Genomic DNA, 26,956 nt, shown 5'->3' on the forward strand with positions numbered 1-26,956 from the left:
GTTATTTGCTTAAATTTGTCTATTAGCTTTCTCTTTTGAAATTAAAAAAAAACAGTTCACAAATTAAGTGTGCTTGGCTTATTTTAATTAACCTTCATCAGAAGCATACAAACAAAAATTTGAAAGCAAAGGATGTAGATACCATTATCTTGGGACTTAATAAGCCCATGTATAACGATCTTTAAGTTAATGATTTTGCTCATTGTTGAAGACTTCAGGTGACCTGTACTTGTTTACATCAGTGCCCTACTATGCAGGGTTAGTAGTTGTCTCAATTGCAATCATTCCATGTATCCTTGCTTTTGTATCATTTAAAGACTTCAATTCTTCAATCATTTAAGTTAACACATTTTAATTTCAAAACATTCAACAGATATTTCCAAATAACAAATTTTGTGAACAACAGATATAATTGGTGAGCTGGTAATTATTTTACAGTCAATATGTTTTAATATTTATCAAGAGACATCATAAGATAGATGAATGTAGATGAATCATGTTCATTAAATTCTTTCCTTGTCAGACTGTTACTGAGCTCAAAACCAGTGAAAATTGCAAGTAGCTTTTAGTTTCTAGTATTTTGATAAGATGTGTAATTTTTCGTCATTTCTTTTGATGTTCTGTCATATCCAGTCAGACTATTTCACCAAGATGTTTTCAAATTCTCCTAGTACTTCAAAGTGCTCTTTTTTCAATAATAATCTGAAATACACAAAATCAACAGTAACTTCATAATGTACAAACTTTAACATGTCAGATTAATATGATTAAGAAAATGATGTGCAGAGCGCAGCCTTATTGGACTGACCAGTTGGTGCATGTTTGGACACAATATTCAAGCTTGATAGACTGTCTGTATTTGGATTGTGATCAAAATTATGGATAAAAAAATCCCCCCCCCATTTTTTTTAACCCCCTTTCAGTAATTACCCCAAAACTTAATCCCAGCCTTTTCCTCTGTGGTATGGTACCTTGCAGTACAATTTTAAAGAAATCCATACACTTAAACACAAGTTATTGTCTGGAATTAGAAAAATGCTTGTTTTTGACCCCTATTTCCTGAACGTTTGATGCAATTACCCCTTAAAAAATTCCAGCCTTCCCTTTGTGATATGGAACCTTGAAAAACAATTTTAGAGAGATCAGTACACTTACACACAAGTTTATGTCCGGAAACTACAAAAATGCTTGGTTTTTGGCCTCTAATTTCTAAACTGTTGGTACCATTACCCTGAAAATCAATCCCAACCTTCCTTTTTGGTATTGAACCTTGTAGTAAAATTTCATGAATATCCATTTGCTTAAACTATGTAATTATCCGGAAACCATGTGTCGACATGCATCGCTAACGACGACATCATACCATAATACGACTCAATTTTTTTTTTCGAACTTATAAAAATCAGGATGCTGTTTTTACTTTTTAATTGTTTAACATTTTACAATGCGGGGCTTTTATTAATAGCTTATTACAATATATATGGTAATCATTTTTGCTAAAGGTTGAAAGCAAACCACTGAACTGTCATTGTTCATACAAATAGTTTTCATGGGCAATCTTAGCACATCTCTTTATTTTTACATGATGATCATTTTGAAAATCAGTCATGGTTATTTGTGGAAACCCTTCTTGGAATTTAGTGAAACTTGAATATAAGCTTAACCATTTTTATGATAAAAAATTTCAAAATATTTTCATTTCCTGTATCTAATTGATAAAGGATTTTAGTTTTTTTTGCAGTTAACATTTACCGGTAGCTACTTTCTAGGGTTAAATATAAAACCAAGAGTGCACACGCTGAAATGTCTTGCCTTCTTTACTAATCATTGATATTATGTTGATACATTTTGTAGTCCTTAATATAAAGCTTTATTACAATTGAAACATAAACTTAACATTAACCCAAAAAAACTAAAAATTGACCACTAAACCATGAAAATGAGGTCAAGGTGAGATGAACCATGCAAGGCACACATATACAGCTAATAATTCTTCCATACAACAAATATAGTTGACCTATTGCTTAAAGTTTTAAAAAAAAACGGACCAAAACTCAAAATCTTAACACTGAGCAATGAACCATGAAAATGAGGTCAAGGTCAAATTCAATCTGAGCAACTGACATATAGATCATAAAATATTTCCATAAACCTAATATAGTTATTATAGTAGTAGACTTATTGCATATAGTATTAGATAAAAAGACAAAAACTCAAAAACTTAACTTTGACCACTGAACCATGAAAATGAGGTCAAGGTCAGATGACTCATACCAGCTAGAAATGTACACCTAACAATCATTCCATACACCAAATATAGTAGACCTTTTGCAAACAGTATATGAAAAACAGAAAAAAAAACCCACAAAAACTCAACTATAACCACTGAACCATGGAAATGAGGTCAAGGTCAGATGACACCTGCCAGTTGGACATGTACACCTTACAGTATTCCATACACCGAATATACTAGACCTATTGCTTATAGTATCTGAGGTATAGACTTGACCACCAAAATTTAACCTTGTTCACTGATCCATGAAATGAGGTCGAGGTCAAGTGAAAACTGTATGACAGCCATGAGGACCTTGCAAGGTACGCACATACCAAATATAGCTATCCTATTACTTATAATAAGAGAGAATTTCACATTACAAACCAGAGGCTCCACAGGGCACAGCTTTATACGACCACAGAGGTCGAACCCTGAACAGTTGGGGCAAGTATGGACACAACATTTAAGCTTGATACAGCTCTGAATTTGGATTGTGATTAAATAGTTGGCACAAGATAGGTTTCTGACACAGAATGAATGTGGTCTAAGAACTTAAACTTAAAAACTTAAAAATTTTAAATTGGACATTTACCTATTATGGTCCAATATCCAAACTCTAAATACATGGTTAGATTCAGCATATCATAGAACCCCAAGAATTCAATTTGTGATGAAATCAAATAATGTTCAATTTTAGACCCTTTAGACCTCAATTTGATAACCGGGCCCAAATATTAAAAATCTAAATACATGGTTAGATTCAGCATATTGAAGAACCCCATGTATTCAATTTTTGTTGAAATCAAACAAAGTTTAATTTGGACCCCGATTTGGACCAACTTGAACACTGGGTTCATAATCGAAAATCTAAGTACATGTTTAGATTCAGCATATCAAAGAAGTCCAAGAATTCAACTTTTGTTAAAATCAAACTTAGTTTAATTTTGGACCCTTTGGACCTTAATGTAGACCAATTTGAAAACAGGACCAAAAATTAAGAATCTAAATACACGGTTAGATTTGGCATATACAAGAACCCTTATAATTAATTTTTTGATGAAATCAAAGTTTAATTTTGGACCCTTTGGCCCCTAATTCCTTAACTGTTTGGGACCAAAACTCCCAAAATCAATCACAACCTTCATTTTGTGGTCATAAACTTTGTGTTAAAATTTCATAGATTTCTATTTACTTATACTAAAGTTATTGTGCAAAAACCAAGAAAAATGCTTATTTGGGACCTTTTCTTGACCCCTAATTCCTAAACTGTTGGAACAAAAACTCCCAAAATCAATCCCAACCTTCCTTTTGTGGTCATAAACCTTATGTTTAAATTTCATAGATTTCTGTTCACTTATACTAAAGTTTTTGTGTGAAAACCTTGAAAAATGCTTATTTGGGCCCTTTTTGGCCCCTAATGCCTAAACTGTTGGGACCAAAACTCCCAAAATCAATCCAAAACTTCCTTTTCTGGTCATAAACCTTGTGTTTAAATTTCGTAGATTTCTATTTACTTATACTAAAGTTATAGTGCGAAAACCAAATGTCTTCGGACGACGACGACGCCAACCTCATACCAATATACGACCAAAATTTTCCATTTTTGCAGTCGTATAAAAATCTTAACTTTTTAAGTAGTCACTGAACCATGAAAATTAGGTCAAGGACAATGGACATGTGACTGAGAGAAACTTGGTAACCTGAGGCATCTTGGTCTATATACAAAGTATGAAGCATCCAGGTCTTCATCCTTCTGAAATATAAAGCTTTTAAGAATTCAGCTAACCCTGCTGCTGGCCCCACTGTAGCCACCACCAGAACACTATACCTATATCGAGCTTTCTGCAACAAAAGTTGCAGGCTTGACAATAAGATGATGTGGTATAATAGTCTATTTTCACATTATCAACTTTTGACTCGGATTCTAAATTTTTCCAACAGGTTACCTTCTCTGTGGTAAGACATCCTGGTACTCGGTCACTATGAACAACCGAAAAAAGTAAATTCAAAAATATAAACGGTGCAATTTTGGGGGAAAGTTTACTGTTTTCTGATGATTTAGTCATGTAAAGAAAGCATAATTAACAGTTAACTTCCCTCAAATTTGTTCCGATTAAAGTGGGTACATGTAATATGAAATTGGTCTATTGCACGGCCGACACTCGGCTAACCGAGAGATTGGTCGGTTAATCTATATTGAGTATGCGGCTATATCGGCGGTTGGTCTGTTAATTGGGTTGGCTAAAGTCTGTTAATCAGGTGTTATCGAGAAAATCATTGAAAGTTCAGCATGTTTCATTGTATAACTTTCTAATTATATTTTCATCATAAAAAGTATTCATGTCTAACAAAACAATTCAATGTACCGAATTCAGTGGTGTAATTATTATTTTTCTAGCTTCGATGTACGATCTATAAAATGAAAAGGCGGGTTACTCATCAATAAATTTATACACATTTTACACATATGAAATGTACACAAAATGACACATTGGTTAAATTTACTTGCATTCAATATTTTGAACACCGAAAAAAGAAAGGCATTATGTTTGTTAACCATATTGATATCATTGTGTGAAAAATCTACACGAAAATCTGTATTTTGGTGACATAAATCAATCTTTATTTAAAACCTGGTCTGTTAATGGGTCGGATGTATAAAACCCGGTCTGTTAATTGGTCTGTTAAGAGTTATGAATAGCAATAAAAGTATAATTTTATTGCTATATGGGGTGTTATCGGATCAAATGGGTAGGCTCAAGACAAGCGGCTAAAATATACGACAACAACACATGAGCAATGAAACATAACATATACGGAAACAACACACGGAATTGAAAATTGATAAAAATGGTTTCAAAAAGTGTAATATTAAAGTAATATTAATTTCATCCAAGAATGATCGCATATATCATGTTGATTCTGTTTAATCGTCATGAATGACACGAATTTGTCATCTACATTGGTAACCAGTATATAAAACAGAGATAAAGGTCGTAATGTTACTAAACATCAGTAAGTAAAATATATTGGGATGACAAAATATGAAAAATAAAGAAAGAATAATGAGTAAGATAAATAAAATGTAGAAAAAAATGACATAACAATTGAAAGAATACAGAAATAAACAATACCCCCAATCCGGACCCTCATGGTATACACAAGAATCTAGATGGAAACGCAGAATATAGAATAATAGATAGGGACAGTAGAGAGTGATACATTGCTAAAAACGAGAGAAAAATAATACTTGTTTAAGAATACACACATGAAACACCGATGGCTGTTGATACAGTAACGGATTTTTATATTCTATATGGCGAAAACGCGAAATTGCGAAGTCGAAAACGCGAAAACGCGAAACCGATTTCGCGTTTTTCGGTTTCGCGTTTTTCGACTTCGCGTTTTCGCGTTTTCGACTTCGCGATTTCGCATTTTCGCGTTTTTCACTTCTCGATGTCCCGTTTTCGCGTTTTCGCCCTATAGAATATGAAAGGCGAAAACGAGAAAACGCGAAAACGCGAATGGACTTCACCGGCCACCATAGACAACTGTAGTTCTCCTCTGCACTTATGAAGAAATAAAATGAATTGAAACTTAAAATAACCAAATATAGCTAAATTCGCTCCTTTCCGTTTACTTCTTTAGAATGATTTGTAAACAACATATGATTAAGTACTGACGAATTAGGGTTTAACGTCCAGTGACAAATATCATGTTCATATGAGAACGAGAACACGTTATATGTACCCTGTGTTGTATTAGAAAGACACTTTCAGTCGGAATTGAGAACGTGCTACTTCGAACAGACACAAAAATTAAGGCTGATTGAAAATGTCAATAGAAAATTCATGCATATTCCAGAGGCCAATCCATATCACGCTATATTGAAGTGACACACCCTTTAATAAAATGCAAAGAAAGTCAAAATAAAAATGCTCTTTCTAGGATACTGTAGCAACGTATTGTCATTTTTTGTTACTCAGGAACATCTCATTCTTAAGATTTTCAAGGGGAAAATATAAAGGTAGCAAAATTATTGTCGTGGCTAAATAACTCTTAACTGACACAATTTCAATTGTCCAACCCATTAACAGACTTTATTCCCATCATTTTCACTAAAACGTGGTATTATTCACGTTATTTTACAATTATGAAATATTTCCTAAGGTCAATTTATTTTTTAGAACCACAGTACTATTTTTTGTCCTTTAAATGATATCTAAATTTGTTTGTTTTCGCCTTTTATTAAAAAATTGCTATGCGTATAAGCATAGATACTACATACTTGCGCGACGCCTTTTAGTTTTACTGAAAACTGCGCAGACTAAGAAATGTTTTTACAAATGCAAAATGTTCTATTATAGATATCATTTTGTCAGACACTTTTCTTTTTTTGATTTGGTTCTTATAACATGCCAAAAATCTGTATATTTAATAGAGTTTAACATTAAATTAAGGGTTTTACTCTTAACAGACGTATAACCAACCCGATTAACAGACCAATCGCCCATATAGCCGCATACTCAATATAGATTAACCGACCAATCTCTCGGTTAGCCGAGTGTCGGCCGTGTATTGCCAATGACACAATATCCACCTTCAATGTCATGGACATCAAATAACTGATACCATGGATACTGTGTCATACTTTCACAGATTTCTATGAAACTTTTGGGGATGCTTTTATGATTGCATTTTTGGTTGTGCTAATGTTGATGGTATGTTTATACATGTACTGCCTACTTTAAACAAATTTTATTGTTTCACATACAGTAATTACCATCTTACCCAATACATCTTTGATGCATACTCGTGGTACATGTATTACCAATATAACCATTACTTTAAATTTATGTTTACCTTCATTTGATATCCTTTATCTTCAGTCCAACTTTCCGACTCCTCAACAGAGGAAATTCCCCTCCTTTATCTACAATAAAATCCTAATTAAAACTAGACCATACAAAAAACTCTGTGGCTAATTTATTAAATAATTAGGAGTTGACTGACAATTTCAACCATGCATGATACTTATTTGTTGATCTTGTCTTGTTGATCATTTTTGCAACTTAAACTAAATTTACTCTCCATCTATGTGTTATTTGTTTAGATGACATCCAGTGATGGCTATAATCATTTATTTGTAGGTCTAGGTTAGCTTTTAAGAGAAATTCAGCCGAATGTGTTAGGACACAAGGATAAAATATTGATTATTTGAACTTGCTTTCAGTAACTGCTATAAATCTCTGATGTGTACTTCGTGTGTCTTTGTTTTAGGATTTTTTATTGTGCTTTGACTTTGTATTGATCTTAGAATTAAGCCCTTTTCAAAAGATTTTTATAGTTTGCTAGTTGTACTGTTACACCACTGTCCTAGGTTAGAAGGAGGGTTTCATGCCAGCAACCATTTTTAATGTTTTACAAACTCCATGTGCCTGTCTCAATTCAGGAGCTTGTAATTCAGTAGCTGTTGCTGTATATCATAACAGTTTATTGTTCAATGTTTTGTTAATAAATCAGGCCCTAAGTTGTTCATTGGTAATTTCAAGGCCTTGACGTTGTATAGCTCATTGTTGAAGGGTGTACGGTTACCTATGGTTGTTAATTTTTGTCTCACTGGTCTCTCATGGAGAGTTGTTTCATTTACAATCATACCACATCTTCTTATTTTTACAAAACATTTATATAAGTGTTGTACTGCGCTATACTTCACCTTAGGAGCTGCAAAGAAAATGGTACAGTCCAAGTTTCTTTTCTCTTTGTTTCTTCAACATCATTTGTATTATGAATTTATCTGCAACACCTACAAGGAAAAATTGTTTGGAGAGTGTGAATTTCAGTCCAGGTGCAGTGTTTCCTATGGCAAATAAATATACCTGTTTCTACATAATATCTTAAAGCTTGCAGTAAAAAAAGGAAAAGTAAAATAATGTTTTGTTTTTTTTTTATATTTTTCATAAGACTTGAGACTTACACACACTTATGTCTTGTCTGCTTTATTGACTTAATGTTGAAAGCCTTAAAGATAAAGTTTTTACTAAAAGCTTAAGTATCACATAAACTTAACATTATCATTGATTTACTAGTATGACAATAAAGTCCAGTAGGCAGTTCAGACCCTGCCACATTCTTTATGTGTCTGTTCTAAGTTAAGAGCATGTAGTTCAGTGGTTGTCATTAGTTCATGTCTGTCAGATTGGTTTTTATTACATGATTGTTTTGTTACAAATTAAGCCCTTAGTTTGCTCGATTAGCTTGGTTTTTATGTCTGGGCCTTTTACGGCAGACTTTAGGATTTGGATTTTGCTCTGTGACGAAGGCCATACGGTTGCCTTAAATTGTTTACATCCTCTTATTTGAAATTTGGTGGATAGTTGTTTCATTGGCAATTATACCATGATAATGAGGTGGAGGTTTGATGAACCCTGGCAGACAGATAAGTACATCTTACAATCATTCCATACACCAAAATAGTTAACGTATTACTTATAGAATCTGAGAAAAGGACCGAACTACAGAAAATTAATACTGGTCAATAAACCATGGAAATGAGGTCAAAGGCAGAGCAACAGAAGATATCTGCCAGACAGACATATATACACTTTATAATCATCCCATAAACCAAATAAAATTGTCCAATTGCTTACTTAATTGTGACTGTACTTTAATTTGTGGGTATCAATTTTCGTGGTTTGAGCAATATTTACATGTTCGTGGGTTTTTAAATTCGTGGATTTTAGTTTTCTAAAAATTTACCTCTGGATTATAAACCTGGCATCTTCAGATCATATTAAACAAGCTTTTGTCCAAGTTTGGTAGAAATCCAGGAAAGTTTACGAAAGTTATCAAAAATTTAATTAGCTATCAAAAGTACCAGGATTATAATTCAGTACGACATTTGAATTTTAAAAAATTTCACCATACAGTGAATGTGATTTTAACTGGCAGAAAAACTAAGTCCATTTATAAGTAAAATACAGATAAATAGGATTATCTTTTTACAAAATTTATATCTGGATACTATCTTTTGATCATAATCAAGCTTTAGATGCATGATTTTTTTATTAGTTGTTAGTGGCTTTGAACTAGCTGTCAGATAACTGGGAGTACTCTCAGATCTGTTCATTGTGTCTTTTTGTGACGGGATGTATAAGTACCCGGCCACGTCCACTTGTATTTTTGTCCATCTAATGAGTTAAGCCTTTTTCAACTGATTTTTATAGTTCGCTCTTATGATGTACTGTTATACCACTGTCCAAGGTTAGGGGGAGGGTTGGGATCCTGCTAACATGTTTAACCCCGCCACATTATTAATGTATGCGCCTGTCCCAAGTCAGGAGCCTGTAATTCAGTGGTTGTCGTTTGTTTATGTGTTACATATTTGTTTTTCGTTCATTTTTTTACATAAATAAGGCCGTTAGTTTTCTCGTTTGAATTGTTTTACATTGTCTTATCGGGGCCTTTTATAGCTGACTAAGCGGTATGGGCTTTGCTCATTGTTGAAGGCCGTACGGTGACCTATAGTTGTTAATGTCTGTGTCATTTTGGTCTTTTGTGGATAGTTGTCTCATTGGCAATCATACCACATCTTCTTTTTTATATTTTGTCCAAATTTGGTAAAAATCCAGGATAGTTTAGTTTATTAAAATTTCAAAAACTTAAACCACAGAGTAATTATTTTGGACGCTGCACCGATGGAATGTAGGATCACTATGTCTCGCTTTTTCAACAAAAGTCGAAGGCTCGACAAAAATGTTTACCTTTTCATTTATTGCTTAATTAGGTAAAAATGTAACCATTTATCATATTGGTTGAATTTTGTGAGGTGTGTTTAATAAGTGGAATATCACATTTTGCTTAGACTCAGATTCCTTATCTTATGTAATGTATACACTGGCAAAACTTTTGGCTGTGAAAATAATAACAGGGATTTTCATACAAGTTTTTAACAAGTAAAATATAATGGGAAATTGCTGTATGGGTTTAGCCTGAGACTATTATAACACTATACTACTGTTATACAAATGTATTACATTTAAGGGGGCTTACGGGTCTAAAACGATTTTTTTTATTTTATATAGGATATCACTATATTTTTCTATAAACATGATAAATGTACTTAAATCTTATACTTAATAGAAAAATTCATACGCAGCGCTCACAATCTGCCTTCGAAAGAAGCATACATTTTTGTAAAGGTACCTTTTTTTTGTTGAACTAATAGTAGAAATAGAGGTAATACCGAAATGAAAAAAGAACTTAATTACAGAAATCGCTCAAATTTTACAATAGTTTAGTTTAAGTACAACTTAATTGAAAATAATAATAAAAAATATAGGTCACCAATGAGTTCCAAAAATGTCATTTTTGTCCCAAAGGGAGATTATTTTAGAGCAATTTCAATGATATCTACATTTTACAATTCATCTGAGGCCATCACGAATTGATTTTTTTTTGAATCATTTTTGTACCATATGATAAAGTAACAACTACATGTACTTAAGGTAACAAATAAAAGGAGTAGGTCCGGTAAGGGTTGATTTTGGCCTCAAATTTCAAGTTCATCTTACGAAAGATTTTGGACACTTTTTAAACACTTAAGTGTCTATTTCAATTGACTCGATTAGTTTATCTATGTGAAAGATTTTGACTGACTTAGTCATTAAAAACACTCCGATTCAAGCTTAAATATGAAAAATCTATCAAATATGCCAAAAAACGTCACTTTTCCGATGGTTTTTGACAAAAAATGAAAGTGGCCGCATCCGTGTTCATCCTCAACCTTTTTATATATTATGTATTATCATCAAATACAACTTACATTTCAATATTATGAATGAACACGAATGCGGCCACTTTCATTTTAAAAGACGGAAACCGTCTAAAGTTTACCAAAAAATCTAAAATTTTGAAGATTTCAGTAATTTAGCATAACTTAATGATGCTAGTACCTGATATATGTGCATTGTCTTGTCAAAAACATCCCATATTTATTTAGCAGAAGCATTCTACTTTCCAATAAATAGCTTAAAGATTACATTTTCACAATTTTGTAAAACTGCTATATTATGGGGCCAAAAAGGGGTCTTACTGAATCTACTCCTTTGACTTTGTAATAAAAAATAAATGTTTATTTTTCTCTGAAATTTTTATATTTATAGACTGGAATGACGTGGAAGTCATTTTCCTACAGCGGGGAGAATGTCTATTAACATACAGTGTACCACATTTTCTTTTTAATTTGTTGACTTAATAATATATTTCTGAATATTTTCAACACCTATTCACATATTTTTAAACTAGAAATCAATGACGGATCTAGAAATTTTCAGAAGAGGGGGCCCATTGACTGCCTAAGAGGGGGTCCCCACTCCAGTCATTCCCTATATAATCAACCAAATGTTTCCAACAAAAGGTGTTGTCAGACCAGGCCCCCTGGTCAGAAAATGTGACCTATTCCTGCAGCACGACCTATCTGATAGGTCAGTCAGAGGGCCCCCCTTATGAAAAGTTCTGGATCCGCCACTGTATATTCTTCAGATGGAAACATGCAACAGAAAGTTCAATCATGACCATAAAGCAGGCAAGACATTTCAGTATGTACAATTTTATAAAAATATGTGAAACTATGTCAAAGCATATTTTTTGTTTTGTTTTTTCAGATTAAGATATAAGGAGTAGATATTTTCCTGAAGATCTAATTAATGTCTCGAAGATAATGTGAAGGGAACAGAAGCTATCATGACTGCAGCCCAACTGAGACCAGATACCCATTTTTATTCATGAGTTAGGCAGCAACCATTTGATTTTCTGGGGGGGGGGGGGGGGGGGGGGGCTATGATTTTTTTCTGGACAAATTTTTTTTTCGCGACAAGTCGAAAACATTTTTTTTCTTTCAATTTTAGCATTACATATAGTGGCAGCTGAGGGGGAAACAAACAATTTTTTTTTCTCAGAATCAAAAACAAAATAATCTTTTTCTCCAAGAAACTAGAAACAAACATTTTTAAAATTGATTTAAATAAATGTCTTTTTGTATAAAATTGATTTAAATAAATGTTATATTTCAAATACAGCGTAACATTACCGCTGATGAAAAAATATCTCTATTGGTCAATAATAGCTCAGCATTATTACTTAGACTGTCTTCCTCTTTCATATCAGAATGTCTAAATATAAGAAATAGTGAACTTATATAATACATCATTTTGTAACTTTTCATAATTTAGCATGATATGTTATCATGGAACCTTTCATTCTACCATGTCAATTATTATAGTTGTATGTAATGCCATAGGTCTTAACCATTTATTGTTAATGAGTTTGTGCCAATAAAAATATTTGTATTTGTATTTGTATTTGTATTGTATATTGATGTTTTGTAACTTGTAACATGTGACTTGTCGATTCGTGAATTGTCGATGTGTGAAATGCCGAAGTGTTAAATGTCATTGTTGTATTATGCTAACGATCATTATGACGACAGATGGCGCTCGGCTTCTTCTTCTGTGTATAAGCCTCCTGTAAGTAGGATCACCGCCATATGGAATTTATTCCAAAGGAGTTTAAATCAATTATGTAAAGCGCATACATATAAAAGATAACAAATTGATAAATAAATTGTTTGTTTTATATGGCGGGTATGTATAAAAGGGACTCGGTTTTATATTGATGTAACCTCATATAAACATGTTTGTTTACTGTACTGGTCACCAAACCTGCAATGAGGTGTGTCACTTCCTTTATTAAGGTATATAGATGTGTCGCTGGAACGGGCTTCCTTATCAACTTCGCAAATATATTACTGTCACTTGGAAAGAAATTTCTACTTAATATTTAACCGGGTCAAAACAAGACTAAAAACATGAAATATAAGACGGTGCTGGAAAAATACTAATATTGTCCTGGGCCCGCAAATTTTGGACTCAATGTATAATGGCAGAAATGGTTTGACAACCATCATTCATTAATATTATAATCTCAACATTAAAATTTCAGAAAAGAATGTAATTATCTAATGATATGTTTAAATACAAGAAACAAATGGACTTTATTTATTTGGCTCCTGAGTATAAATGAACATAAATCAGGAATCTGATGTACAGTAGTTGTCGTTTGTTTATGTAATTTATACATGTTTCTCGTTTCTTGTTTTTTTAATTTTAGATTAGACTGTTGGTTTTCCCGTTTGAATGGTTTTACACTAGTAATTTTGGGGCCCTTTATAGCTTGTTGCTCGGTGTGAGCCAAGGCTCCGTGTTGAAGGCCGTATCTTGACCTATAATGGGTAACTTTTATAAATTGTTATTTGGATGGAGAGTTGTCTCATTGGCGCTCATACCACATCTTCCTATATCTATAAAAAAAAAAGTACTTTGCAAAACAAACTGAATGAAAAATTATTTTAAATGAGTCACTTAGTTAATGTATACTATATATCAAAACTGTGTTGAATATGCACTATTTTGTAATAAAATCTAAAGGAACCAGAAAACTAATCGAGGCCCTAAAATTTGAGATATTGTCAACCGGAATGCGAGTAAACCGCATATATTTTAATAGTCAGGTCAATAATGGGATATCATATCGTCAATAGTATGGGACCAGTTCACATCTACCCAGCTAACACATAATATTTTCATGATATTATTGACTGGTTATATGTATGTTTGTCAAAAATATTTACCAAAAAATATTTTATAGACATTTTTTTTACATCAGAAATTATACATGAAAGATATTTTAACAATAATATTTCATCCCAATGTTTTATTGCTAATATAAAAACATTTTTTGTAAATATTTTTTTATAATAAATAAATAAATATTCTTTGCTGATGTTTTTAAAACGTCAAATAGACAGTTTTATAAATGAGAACAATTGTATGTCGAGCAGATATTTCTTTGCAATATTCAATCAAGGACGTATATTAGTTATACGTCCTTGATTCAATCAATATCTGATGGACATTTATATATTACATTTAATATATATATATTTTTTAGATGTGTAAAAGAAATATTTATAAAATATTTTTGATTAATATCTATGTAAAGCATAGGTTTGATGTATAATAAAATATCTTTTTGATGTATAATAAAATATCTTTTTGATGTACCATCAATATAATTTTCTTTTCCTAATTAAAAATATAAAAATGGTAATATCTAATGAATATTTCAATAACATCATAACAACATATTTGTTCCATTTTATTTAGAAAACATTAGTTAAAGACTGTTTCATAAACATTTTAAGATAATATGATTAATAGCTATTTGTAAGATGTTTGATAGAAATGTTTTCCAAATGTTTGTTAGTGATATTTGAGTGAAGCACATGTTTGATATGAAAAAAGAAATATTTTATAAACATTTTTACATAATATTTCTAATTGATATTTGTAAGATGTACGACAAATGTTTTTCTAATGTTTGTAAGTGATATTTGTGTGAAGCCCATGTTTGATATGAAAAAGGAAATACTTTTTTATATAATTTTTTAATCAGATTAACATGAATGTCTCCTCATTTTTGGTAGAAGAGTTTTAACAATTCTAATCTAACTTAGATGAAAATTCCAATTAAGTCAAAAGAAAAATTATCTAGCGAATAGCGATTGTATTTGAAGAGCATTGAGGACTCAGTAAAAATTCAAATGATATAGTCATACCAAATAGGACTACGATAATCTTGTGCCTAGAACTAGAAAATTCTTTGTATTTTGCCTAATTCAAAGTTTTTAAAACAGTGTTTATAAAAAAAATATCATTGATATTTCATGCCAATAAAGAAATATAAGCCAACATTGTGCCAACAATATGCCAACTTATTAGGTACTTATCTCCCCCCCTTTATACCATATAATTGAAATTTTTTTTTTTTATATTATTCCAACGTTCTAACAAAAAAAAAGTGCTCTTCATTCTCTTTATCTAACATTTTCAAATCTGTGTAGTCATTTAAATGTATTTACCTAAATGATTGAATAATTTTATGCACAAACATAAAATATTTAAAACCAGCCCAAAACAACAAATACAATTTGAATATACTTTCATTTTTTTCATCTTATTACAAATGACAGGAGTGCATTTTCTTGACAGTTGTGAAATTACTGAATATATATAATATAATATCTACCAGTAGATTTCATGAGTTGTCTTATAATCATTCTATACAATGCATCAACATTTCATTAAAATGGGTATATGGTTGACAGACTGTATTTAAAAAACATTTGGTAGACATCCATAAAACATATCCTAGACATGAGAAGAATATTTTGTCAATATGTTTGAAAGATGTTGTCTGGATATTTTCAATTGACACTGAATAATATCAAAATTATGTTATTTCAATATAAAATCAAGATATTTAAAAATAATGCTCTTTAAACATTCAGAACAAATATTTCCAGAAAATATGCTATTCACATGAGTAAAGCCAGACATATTCATAAGTAATTGTTTTTCAAAAATTTTGCTTTCTTACTGACTTACTTGAGCTTTTTTGTTTTTACTCTTTAAAAAAAATATTTTAGCATAGTTAATTTATAATGTTTAAGGAAATATAAAAAAAGTACAATAATTAATTAGTTCATCTGATTTTTAAGATCAAAATTTATTTTTATAATGACATGCATGATTTAAACTATTTGTTTGGATAACCACCCTAATTACAGATTATTTAACTGCTACTGGAGTACAATTTATAACCTGGGGCTAAATATTGTAAATTTCCTTCTTAATTAGACATAAGATAATTGAAATAAAAACAAAGTCAATGAAAGTATGTTTCTTACTGATTAGAAGACTTTGATCAGCTCATTAGTAAAGGCAAAAATGTTGTTAAGATTTGTTAACTTCTCCAATCAAATTATATACAAAATATATTTATAGTGTCAAATGGATACATGTATCTATTTCTAAAAAGAATTGCAATGCATTGCCATTGGCGCATTGTTAAAAGGATTTTGTGTTCTTTTTTAATTTTATTTATATACATGTATATTATAACATTTAAGAAATCAACTGTTTATGTATTCTAAGCTTTAATTTCAACTCTGATTGAAAATGATGTTTTCAGGAAATTTAATACAAATAAGCTTACTACTTTTAAAAATGTAGTACAGAACTTCACGAAAGACAGACACATTTCTTAATTAACAAATGATTAAGATCTATTTTATTATTTCAAATGTATTTTCTGATTTTAATATTAAAGCTCTTGAATTATTGACAAGAACATACATTCATTTGTTTCAAAAGCTAGATATAAAGTAAATTTAGGTAGGGGATCTGGTTGCTCATAATGCAGCTAGAGACAATAGATAGAAATAAGACAGTTGCTTAACTCTCTCAATTACTTAATTAAGTATTGTTGATGCATTATATTTTATCTTTACTACAAAGTGATAACATACATATTTTCCTCTGAAATAGGTTATTTTTCATCAAACTATTTTACTAAAGTAATCGAAATGTAATTGAAAAGTAATCGATGATTACATCCAAATTTTTGCTGTAATCGATTAAATTACGATTACATGTAATCGAACATGTCTTCGATTACAGATTACTGTCGATTACTTGAAAAAATGTAATCAATTACAATCGATTACGATTACAGATTACGATTACCCCAACCAACTTCTCTGGATTTGTACTCTCCTGTTATAAATCTCACAGGTTGTCACTGTATTCTTTCAAGCTTATTGATGTTTGTACCCAGGTAGGACAAAAAAAATTTATTGATATTTTTTAAAATATATTGCAAAATGTCACCAAAATATCATTCAAAAACATGTTTTTGACATGATATGTCTGGCTTTACTCATGTGAATAGCATATTTTCTGGAAATATTTGTTCTGAATGTTTAAAGACATTATTTTTAAATATCTTGAATTATATTGAAATAACATAATTTTGATATTATTCAGTGTCAATTGAAAATATCCAGACAACATCTTTCAAACATATTGACAAAATATTCTTCTCATGTCTAGGATATGTTTTATGGATGTCTACCAAATGTTTTTTAATTACAGTCTGTCAACCATATACCCATTTTAATGAAATGTTGATGCATTGTATAGAATGATTATAAGACAACTCATGAAATCTACTGGTAGATGTTATATTATATATATTCAGTAATTTCACAACTGTCAAGAAAATGCACTCCTGTCATTTGTAATAAGATGAAAAAAATGAAAGTATATTCAAATTGTATTTGTTGTTTTGGGCTGGTTTTAAATATTTTATGTTTGTGCATAAAATTATTCAATCATTTAGGTAAATACATTTAAATGACTACACAGATTTGAAAATGTTAGATAAAGAGAATGAAGAGCGCTTTTTTTGTTAGAACGTTGGAATAATATAAAAAAAAAAAAAATCAATTATATGGTATAAAGGGGGGGGGGGGGGAGATAAGTACCTAATAAGTTGGCATATTGTTGGCACAATGTTGGCTTATATTTCTTTATTGGCATGAAATATCAATGATATTTTTTTTATAAACACTGTTTTAAAAACTTTGAATTAGGCAAAATACAAAGAATTTTCTAGTTCTAGGCACAAGATTATCGTAGTCCTATTTGGTATGACTATATCATTTGAATTTTTACTGAGTCCTCAATGCTCTTCAAATACAATCGCTATTCGCTAGATAATTTTTCTTTTGACTTAATTGGAATTTTCATCTAAGATAGATTAGAATTGTTAAAACTCTTCTACCAAAAATGAGGACACATTCATGTTAATCTGATTAAAAAATTATATAAAAAAGTATTTCCTTTTTCATATCAAACATGGGCTTCACACAAATATCACTTACAAACATTAGAAAAACATTTGTCGTACATCTTACAAATATCAATTAGAAATATTATGTAAAAATGTTTATAAAATATTTCTTTTTTCATATCAAACATGTGCTTCACTCAAATATCACTAACAAACATTTGGAAAACATTTCTATCAAACATCTTACAAATAGCTATTAATCATATTATCTTAAAATGTTTATGAAACAGTCTTTAACTAATGTTTTCTAAATAAAATCGAACAAATATGTTGTTATGATGTTATTGAAATATTCATTAGATATTACCATTTTTATATTTTTAATTAGGAAAAGAAAATTATATTGATGGTACATCAAAAAGATATTTTATTGTACATCAAACCTATGCTTTACATAGATATTAATCAAAAATGTGTTATAAATATTTCTTTTACACATCTAAAAAATATATATATATTAAATGTAATATAAAAATGTCCATCAGATATTGATTGAATATTGCAAAGAAATATCTGCTCGACATACAATTGTTCTCATTTATAAAACTGTCTATTTGACGTTTTAAAAACATCAGCAAAGAATATTTATTTATTTATTATAAAAAAATATTTACAAAAAATGTTTTTATATTAGCAATAAAACATTGGGATGAAATATTATTGTTAAAATATCTTTCATGTATAATTTCTGATGTAAAAAAAATGTCTATAAAATATTTTTTGGTAAATATTTTTGACAAACATACATATAACCAGTCAATAATATCATGAAAATATTATGTGTTAGCTGGGTAGATGTGAACTGGTCCCATACTATTGACGATATGATATCCCATTATTGACCTGACTATTAAAATATATGCGGTTTTCTCGCATTCCGGTTGACAATATCTCAAATTTTAGGGCCTCGATTAGTTTTCTGGTTCCTTTAGATTTTATTACAAAATAGTGCATATTCAACACAGTTTTGATATATAGTATACATTAACTAAGTGACTCATTTAAAATAATTTTTCATTCAATTTGTTTTGCAAAGTACTTTTTTTATATATAGATATAGGAAGATGTGGTATGAGCGCCAATGAGACAACTCTCCATCCAAATAACAATTTATAAAAGTTACCCATTATAGGTCAAGATACGGCCTTCAACACGGAGCCTTGGCTCACACCGAGCAACAAGCTATAAAGGGCCCCAAAATTACTAGTGTAAAACCATTCAAACGGGAAAACCAACAGTCTAATCTAAAATTAAAAAAACAAGAAACGAGAAACACGTATAAATTACATAAACAAACGACAACTACTGTAATCAGATTCCTGATTTATGTTCATTTATACTCAGGAGCCAAATAAATAAAGTCCATTTGTTTCTTGTATTTAAACATATCATTAGATAATTACATTCTTTTCTGAAATTTTAATGTTGAGATTATAATATTAATGAATGATGGTTGTCAAACCATTTCTGCCATTATACATTGAGTCCAAAATTTGCGGGCCCATGACAATATTAGTATTTTTCCAGCACCGTCTTATATTTCATGTTTTTAGTCTTGTTTTGACCCGGTTAAATTTTAAGTAGAAATTTCTTTCCAAGTGACAGTAATATATTTGCGAAGTTGATAAGGAAGCCCGTTCCAGCGACACATCTATATACCTTAATAAAGGAAGTGACACACCTCATTGCAGGTTTGGTGACCAGTACAGTAAACAAACATGTTTATATGAGGTTACATCAATATAAAACCGAGTCCCTTTTATACATACCCGCCATATAAAACAAACAATTTATTTATCAATTTGTTATCTTTTATATGTATGCGCTGTACATAATTGATTTAAACTCCTTTGGAATAAATTCCATATGGCGGTGATCCTACTTACAGGAGGCTTATACACAGAAGAAGAAACCGAGCGCCATCTGTCGTCATAATGATCGTTAGCATAATACAACAATGACATTTAACACTTCGGCATTTCACACATCGACAATTCACAAATCGACAAGTCACATGTTACAAGTTACAAAACATCAATATACAAAAAGACAATTAACCAATAAAGAATTTTGAAATCTACAAGTTACAAATTGACAATTAACAAATGAAGAATGTTGAATTTTGATACAAAGATACAAGTTACAAATCGACAATTTACGAATGAAGCATTATGAAATTGCACAGTTACAAGTAACAAACTGACAATTTACTGATTAAGAATGTTGAAACTATAAAGGTGCAAGTTACAAATTTACGATTTAAGCATTATGAATTTCACAGTAACAAGTTACAAATTAACAATTTACGAATTAACAATTTAGAAATTACACAGTTACAAGTTACGAATTAACAAGTTACGAATTAAGAATTTTGACCCCGTTGGCTTTCCATAGATATCATCTGTGAAACGGTTTATCCATAACGGTCAACCAACTTGTGATGATTGGGTAAACTATCATATTCAGGGGTGAATCCAGACATTTCTAAAGGGGGTTCCAACTATATGTCTCCATTCAAGTGCATTGATCGTCCCAAAAAAGGGGGGGTTCCAACCACCGGAACCCTCCCCTTGGATCCACCACTGATATTTGAGAAATAGCCACAGTACATTTTGTTGATATCAAATTAAAGTTGAGAAGCTACGGTCATCTATATATGTTTATCTACTTTTCATTGTCTACTGTCACCTTGATTTGTAAATAAATAAAAATCATGTTGGAAGAAAAAATCATGTACATGTATATATTTTTTAGGAACTAATTGTGGTATAATTCATAGGCAGATCCAGGGGGCCCTAAGGGGCCCGTGCCCCCCCTTTCGTGGGAAAAATTTGGTTGCTTATATAGGGAATCACTGAAGCATAACTGGAGTGGGCCCCCCTTAGGTCAGTCAGAGGGCCCCCCTTATGAAAAGTTCTGGATCCGCCACTGTATATTCTTCAGATGGAAACATGCAACAGAAAGTTCAATCATGACCATAAAGCAGGCAAGACATTTCAGTATGTACAATTTTATAAAAATATGTGAAACTATGTCAAAGCATATTTTTTGTTTTGTTTTTTCAGATTAAGATATAAGGAGTAGATATTTTCCTGAAGATCTAATTAATGTCTCGAAGATAATGTGAAGGGAACAGAAGCTATCATGATGATTCTTTAAAGAAAAGATACAGAAACACAAGCTCCTGTAGACACTTATGAAAAAGAAGATGTTTTTGCAATGAATATGTGTGAATGTGATAAATTATGACAAATCAACATGGTCAATTAACAACAATATGTTCTACAAATTTCCTAGATTTATAAGTTTCATAACATTTAGTTGAGGCAAACTAAAGTTAGATAACGGAAAAGAAAAAAATCGCAATTTTTTCTATTTGTAAAGGGGCATAACTCTACAATGGTAAAAGTGACGCCACCAAAATTTGATCTTGATAGGTGTTTTGTGGTAATTCGCATTGAGCATCAATTTCATAACATTTGGTTGAGGCAAATTTAAGGTAGAGAACGGAAACCATTCTGGGATGTACAGACGTATGTTACGTACAGATGGACAAGGGTAAAACTTGATGCCCACTCTGCTAGGGCAGGGGCATAAAAACTATAATAAGAAGGATTGACAAATCAAAAAATTAGGTTGTGCTGAGGTAGCACATGAAATCTGTTTAAATTATTGAGACATGATTTTGTACTTTTTATCACTACTTTTTTAGCTCACCTGACCTGAAAGGTCAAGTGAGCTTTTCTCATCACTTGGCGTCCGGCGTCTGTCGTCCGTAAACTTTTACAAAAATCTTCTCTGAAACTACTGGGCGAAATTTAACCAAACTTGACCACAATCATCCTTGGGGTATTTAGTTTAAAAAATGTGTCCGATGACCTGGCCATCCAACCAAGATGGCCCCATGGCTAAAAATAGAACACAGGGGTAAAATGTATATTTCGGCTTATATCTTTGAAATAAAAGCATTTAGAGCAAATCTGATTGGGGTAAAATTGTTGATCAGGTCAAAATCTATCTGCCCTGAAATTTTCAGACAAATCGGACAACCTGTTGTTGGGTTACTGCTCCTAAATTGGTAATTTTAAATAAATTTTGCTGCTTTTGGTTATTATTTTGAATACTATTATAGTATATTTCTGTGTGTTTGCATTTTAACGTTGAGTCGTTTGTGTTTTCTCTTATTTTTGAGATATTGAGATCAGACGTGGCACGGTATTTGTCTATCCCTAATTCATGTATTTGGTTTTCATGTTATATTTGTTATTTTCGTGGTGTTTTGTCTGATGCTTGGTCCGTTTCTGTGTGTGTTACGTTTCGGTGTTATGTCGTTGTTCTCCTCTTGTATTTGATGCGTTTCCCTCGGTTTTAGTTTGTTACCCCGATTTTGTTTTTTGTCCCTGGATTTATGAGTTTTGAACGGCGGTATACTACTGTTGCCTTTATAGATAGTGATAAACTGTAAACAGCAATAATGTTCAGCAAAGTAAGACCTATAAATAAGTCAACATTACCAAAATTGTCAGTCAACCCCTTAAGGAGTTATTGCCCTTTATAGTCAATTTTTAACAACTTTTCGTCATTTTTTGTAACTTGTACATAAATCTTCTCTGAAACTACTGAGCCAAATTTAACTAAACTTGGCTACAATCATCATTGTGGTATATAGTTTGAAAAATGTGTCCGATGACCCTGCCTACCAAACAAAATGGCCGACATGGCTAAAATTAGAACATAGTGGTAAAATGCAGTTTTTGCTTTATATTTTTAAAACTAAGACATTGAGGGAAAATCTTTCAAGATTTAAATGTCCATCAGAATAAGATCTATCCCCTCACAAATTTTCAGATGAATCGGACAACCTGTTGTTGGGTTGCTGCGCTAAAATTGGTAATTTTAAGGAAATTTTGCAGTTTTTGGTTATTATAGATAGAGATAAACTGTAAACAGGAATAATGTTCAGCAAAGTAAGATCTACAAATAAGTCAACATGACCAAAATTGTCAGAGGACCCCTTAAGGAGTTATTGCCTTTTATAGTCAATATTGAACAACTTTTCGTCATTTTTGTAACTTGTACAAAAATCTTCTTTTCTAAAACTATAGGCCAAATTTAACCAAACTTGGCCACAATCATTACTAGGGTATCTATTTTAAAAAAGTGACTAATGACCCCGCCTACCAACCAAGATGGCCGACATCAGTAAATACAGTAACAGGTGAGCGACACAGGCTCTTGGGAGCCTCTAGTTTTGGTTGTTAAAAAGATGTCAAAATAGAAGTGAAGTAATGTGAATTATTTCTTTTTTTGAACTGACTACATCATGCTGGTCTGATGATGAGCTTGTAGGTTGAAGCCTTTATTGTTATTTTGCTGCAGTTTGTAATAACTGTTGATCAATATTTTTAAGGCAACATACATTGTATTTCTAGCTAATCCATAAATATGTATAAAGGACTTTATCGCTATTAAATTTTATGAAATTTTCCTTTGATTTTGCTGACTGATAATTTCCTTTCTCTGCGGAGTCGAGTGATATGAAAAATTATCGCTAGAAACTAAGGGCACATGGGTTGCTAATGAAATTGACATGAAATTGACAACATTGACATAGGTAAAATTGCAATAAATAGTTTATCATTGGTCATCTTAACTCGATTGCCTTTATCACTTTCACTATACAGACTCGAGCGAAGAAAATCAATCTCGTCGAGATGATCAACGATAATCTATTAATTCCAGCAAAAATGTAGGGGTTTGGGATGGGGTTGGAAGGCACTTTGTATTAATAGTACATGGATAATAATTATAAGAGCAACTTTTCACACTATAATGCACTATGATTCTCAATTACAATTGTCTTGGTGGCAGGTGATGAAACAAACTGCCTTCCAACCCCCCTCCCCTCTAAATTTTTTTCTGTAATAGCCCTTTTTAACCGGATTTTTGTGACAAAAATGTCGGTTATTGATTTGGGGATGTACGTCGGGCGGGCGGGCGGCAATCAAATGTTGTCCGTGCGTTAACTCATGAACCGTTCAACCAAAGCTTTTAAAATTTTGATATGTTGTTACTGACAACTAAATGAAGGTCAAGTTCAATAATGACGATTTTGTCCGTGCATTTACGCATGAACTGTTCTACCAAAGCTTCCCAAATTTTTATATGTTGTTACTGATGACTAAATGGAGGTCAAGTTCAATAATGACGATTTTGACTTTTACCGTTCAGGAGTTATGGTTCTTGAAAGATTGAAAAATGGAGTTTCCAGCCGTGTCCGTGCATTTACGCATGAACTGTTCTACCAAAGCTTCCCTAATTTTAATATGTTGTCACTGATGACAAAATGGAGGTCAAGTTCAATAATGACGATTCTGACTTTTACCGTTCAGGAGTTATGGTTCTTGAAAGATCGTAAAACGGTGTTTCCATTCACGCTGTTGCATTTACTCATGAACCATTCAATCTAAGCTTTTCAAATTTTTATATGTTGATACTGATGACAAAATGGAGGTCAAATTTGATATTGACGATTTTCACTTTCACCATTCATCAGTAATGGTTCTTGTGATATTGCCAGGACACAAATAAATGTTAATAAATCCGGTTTGCTGTCGTTGTGACAGCCTCTTGTCTAAAAATTGGTTAAAGATTTTTGTTGGAATTCATCATTTTCACCTCTCTTTTCTTGATAGCTGTTTAAATTTGTATGCGAAAAAAAACTTTAAAATAACATCAGCAAAGAATACTACATACAGAGGGTAGATAATATTCATGCAGCTATATTTTGAAGACTTGCAGGTCTAATTAAATTTATTTCTTTATTATTATGTGCATGTTAAAAAAAATTGAGAAATCATTTTTCACAGAATGTATGATGTATATGTATTACCTAAGGATTTTTTTTTCTCAAGCAAGACTTTCTACAGAGCTATTTTATTTATTTCCAATAAGCTGCTTTCTAAATATCCATAATAAAATGTAACTACCAAGTATTGAGATACCAATTGTTTTGCTGTCTTGATCATATCTAACAGATGATTCTTATGTATACGAAAACACGCGTCTGGCGTACTAAATTATAATCCTGGTACCTTTGATAACTACTAACAACATGCTTGCCTTTATAGATAATTAAAAAAAAAAATCACCAATCAAAATGTCACACAGAACTTTGCCATTTATTTGCACTTGTTGTTAAAAGAAAATATGTGTTGCATGCCTATTGCTTTGAAAGGTGTTTTTGATTTGTGATATACATTTTAGTTGTTTTCCTTTTAGACAGCAGCCATCCTTTGTTTAAAATGTATCATGTTTATAGAAAAAGGTTCAAAGGAAATGATATCTGAAATAAATGTTGTTATTAAATACTCAGTTTTAGTTATTTTTATTTTGATATTAAAACATATAGTGTAAGATACAAACTAGTTATACATTTAAAAAATTGGTAACCCTCATGGCTCCTTGCATTAGAAGTTGCATAATTTAGCATTTATAGATGAAATATAATTGTGAGTAAAGTTCAACATGTGAAATAGTCTGACTGGATATGACAGAACATCAAAAGAAATGACGAAAAATTACACATCTTATCAAAATACTAGAAACTAAAAGCTACTTGCAATTTTCACTGGTTTTGAGCTCAGTAACAGTTTGACAAGGAAAGAATTTAATGAACATGATTCATCTACATTCATCTATCTTATGATGTCTCTTGATAAATATTAAAACATACTGACTGTAAAATAATTACCAGCTCACCAATTATATCAAAATTTGTTATTTGGAAATATCTGTTGAATGTTTTGAAATTAAAATGTGTTAACTTAAATGATTGAAGAATTGAAGTCTTTAAATGATACAAAAGCAAGGATACATGGAATGATTGCAATTGAGACAACTACTAACCCTGCATAGTAGGGCACTGATGTAAACAAGTACAGGTCACCTGAAGTCTTCAACAGTGAGCAAAATCCTTAACTTAAAGATCGTTATACATGGGCTTATTAAGTCCCAAGATAATGGCATCTACATCCTTTGCTTTCAAATTTTTGTTTGTATGTTTCTGATGAAGGTTAATTAAAATAAGCTCAGCACACTTAATTTGTGAACGTTTTTTCTTAATTTCAAAAGAGAAAGCTAATAGACAAATTTAAGCAAATAACAAAAAAAAAAGGAAATCCATTTAATATGGCAGACAGCAACCAAACACAACCAGTGGACATAATGAACATGTTTATGAGTGCTCAAACTGCACCATAACATTAGACACAAAAAACATCTTATATAATGCTGGATTACACAAAAGTGTTTTTCTTTTAAATCATTTGCTCTTCTCTGGTGTTTAAAATGTACAGGTACATGTACAATATATACAAAAAGTTAGCTGCTATTGAGACAAAGGCAAAAATCATAGTGCAACAAAACATGTTGATTACAGACATAATAACAATAAACTAAAATAACACTTACCATTACTAAATGATTAGGAACTTTCAGGAACTAATTGCAGCTACTGTCCAGGTTATGTTAAACAAATTTTCACCTCCAACTGATCTGTTCAGTGAAGAGTTTTTACCATTGAAATGAAATGTGAACGCTTTCCAATCTTTTGGCAGACGTGAATATTCTCATGTGGCATTTATACCTATATCTGGTTGTGATGATACACAGTGATGATTAACCCTTTTTTTCTTCTTTTTATTTAATTTTGAAAAAAAAATGGAATTTAAACTTTTTTTGTTAATTTTGTAAATTTTTCTGTTTTTTTCCATTTATTTTTTTAAGTATAAATTTCAAAGAAAAAAAAATTTAAATATTTAATTTTTTTTTTTAATTTTTGAAAAATTCGAATTTTTTGTAGTATTT

General features: G+C 31.2%; 1 long non-coding RNA gene across 1 annotated transcript; it reads right to left on the reverse strand.

Annotated features, from left to right (window-relative positions):
• Window positions 1–335: 335 nt before the first annotated feature.
• Window positions 336–26,851, reverse strand: LOC143064365 (uncharacterized). Its single transcript, XR_012975234.1, has 4 exons — window positions 26,561–26,851; window positions 7,992–8,081; window positions 7,139–7,208; window positions 336–702 (listed from the first exon to the last, which is right to left on the reverse strand). It is a non-coding gene; the product is annotated as an uncharacterized LOC143064365 (long non-coding RNA).
• Between the last annotated feature and the right edge of the window lie 105 nt (window positions 26,852–26,956).

The sequence above is a fragment of the Mytilus galloprovincialis genome, chromosome 2 (genome assembly GCF_965363235.1).
Source record: "Mytilus galloprovincialis chromosome 2, xbMytGall1.hap1.1, whole genome shotgun sequence".
Classification (NCBI taxonomy): Eukaryota; Metazoa; Mollusca; class Bivalvia; order Mytilida; family Mytilidae; genus Mytilus; species Mytilus galloprovincialis.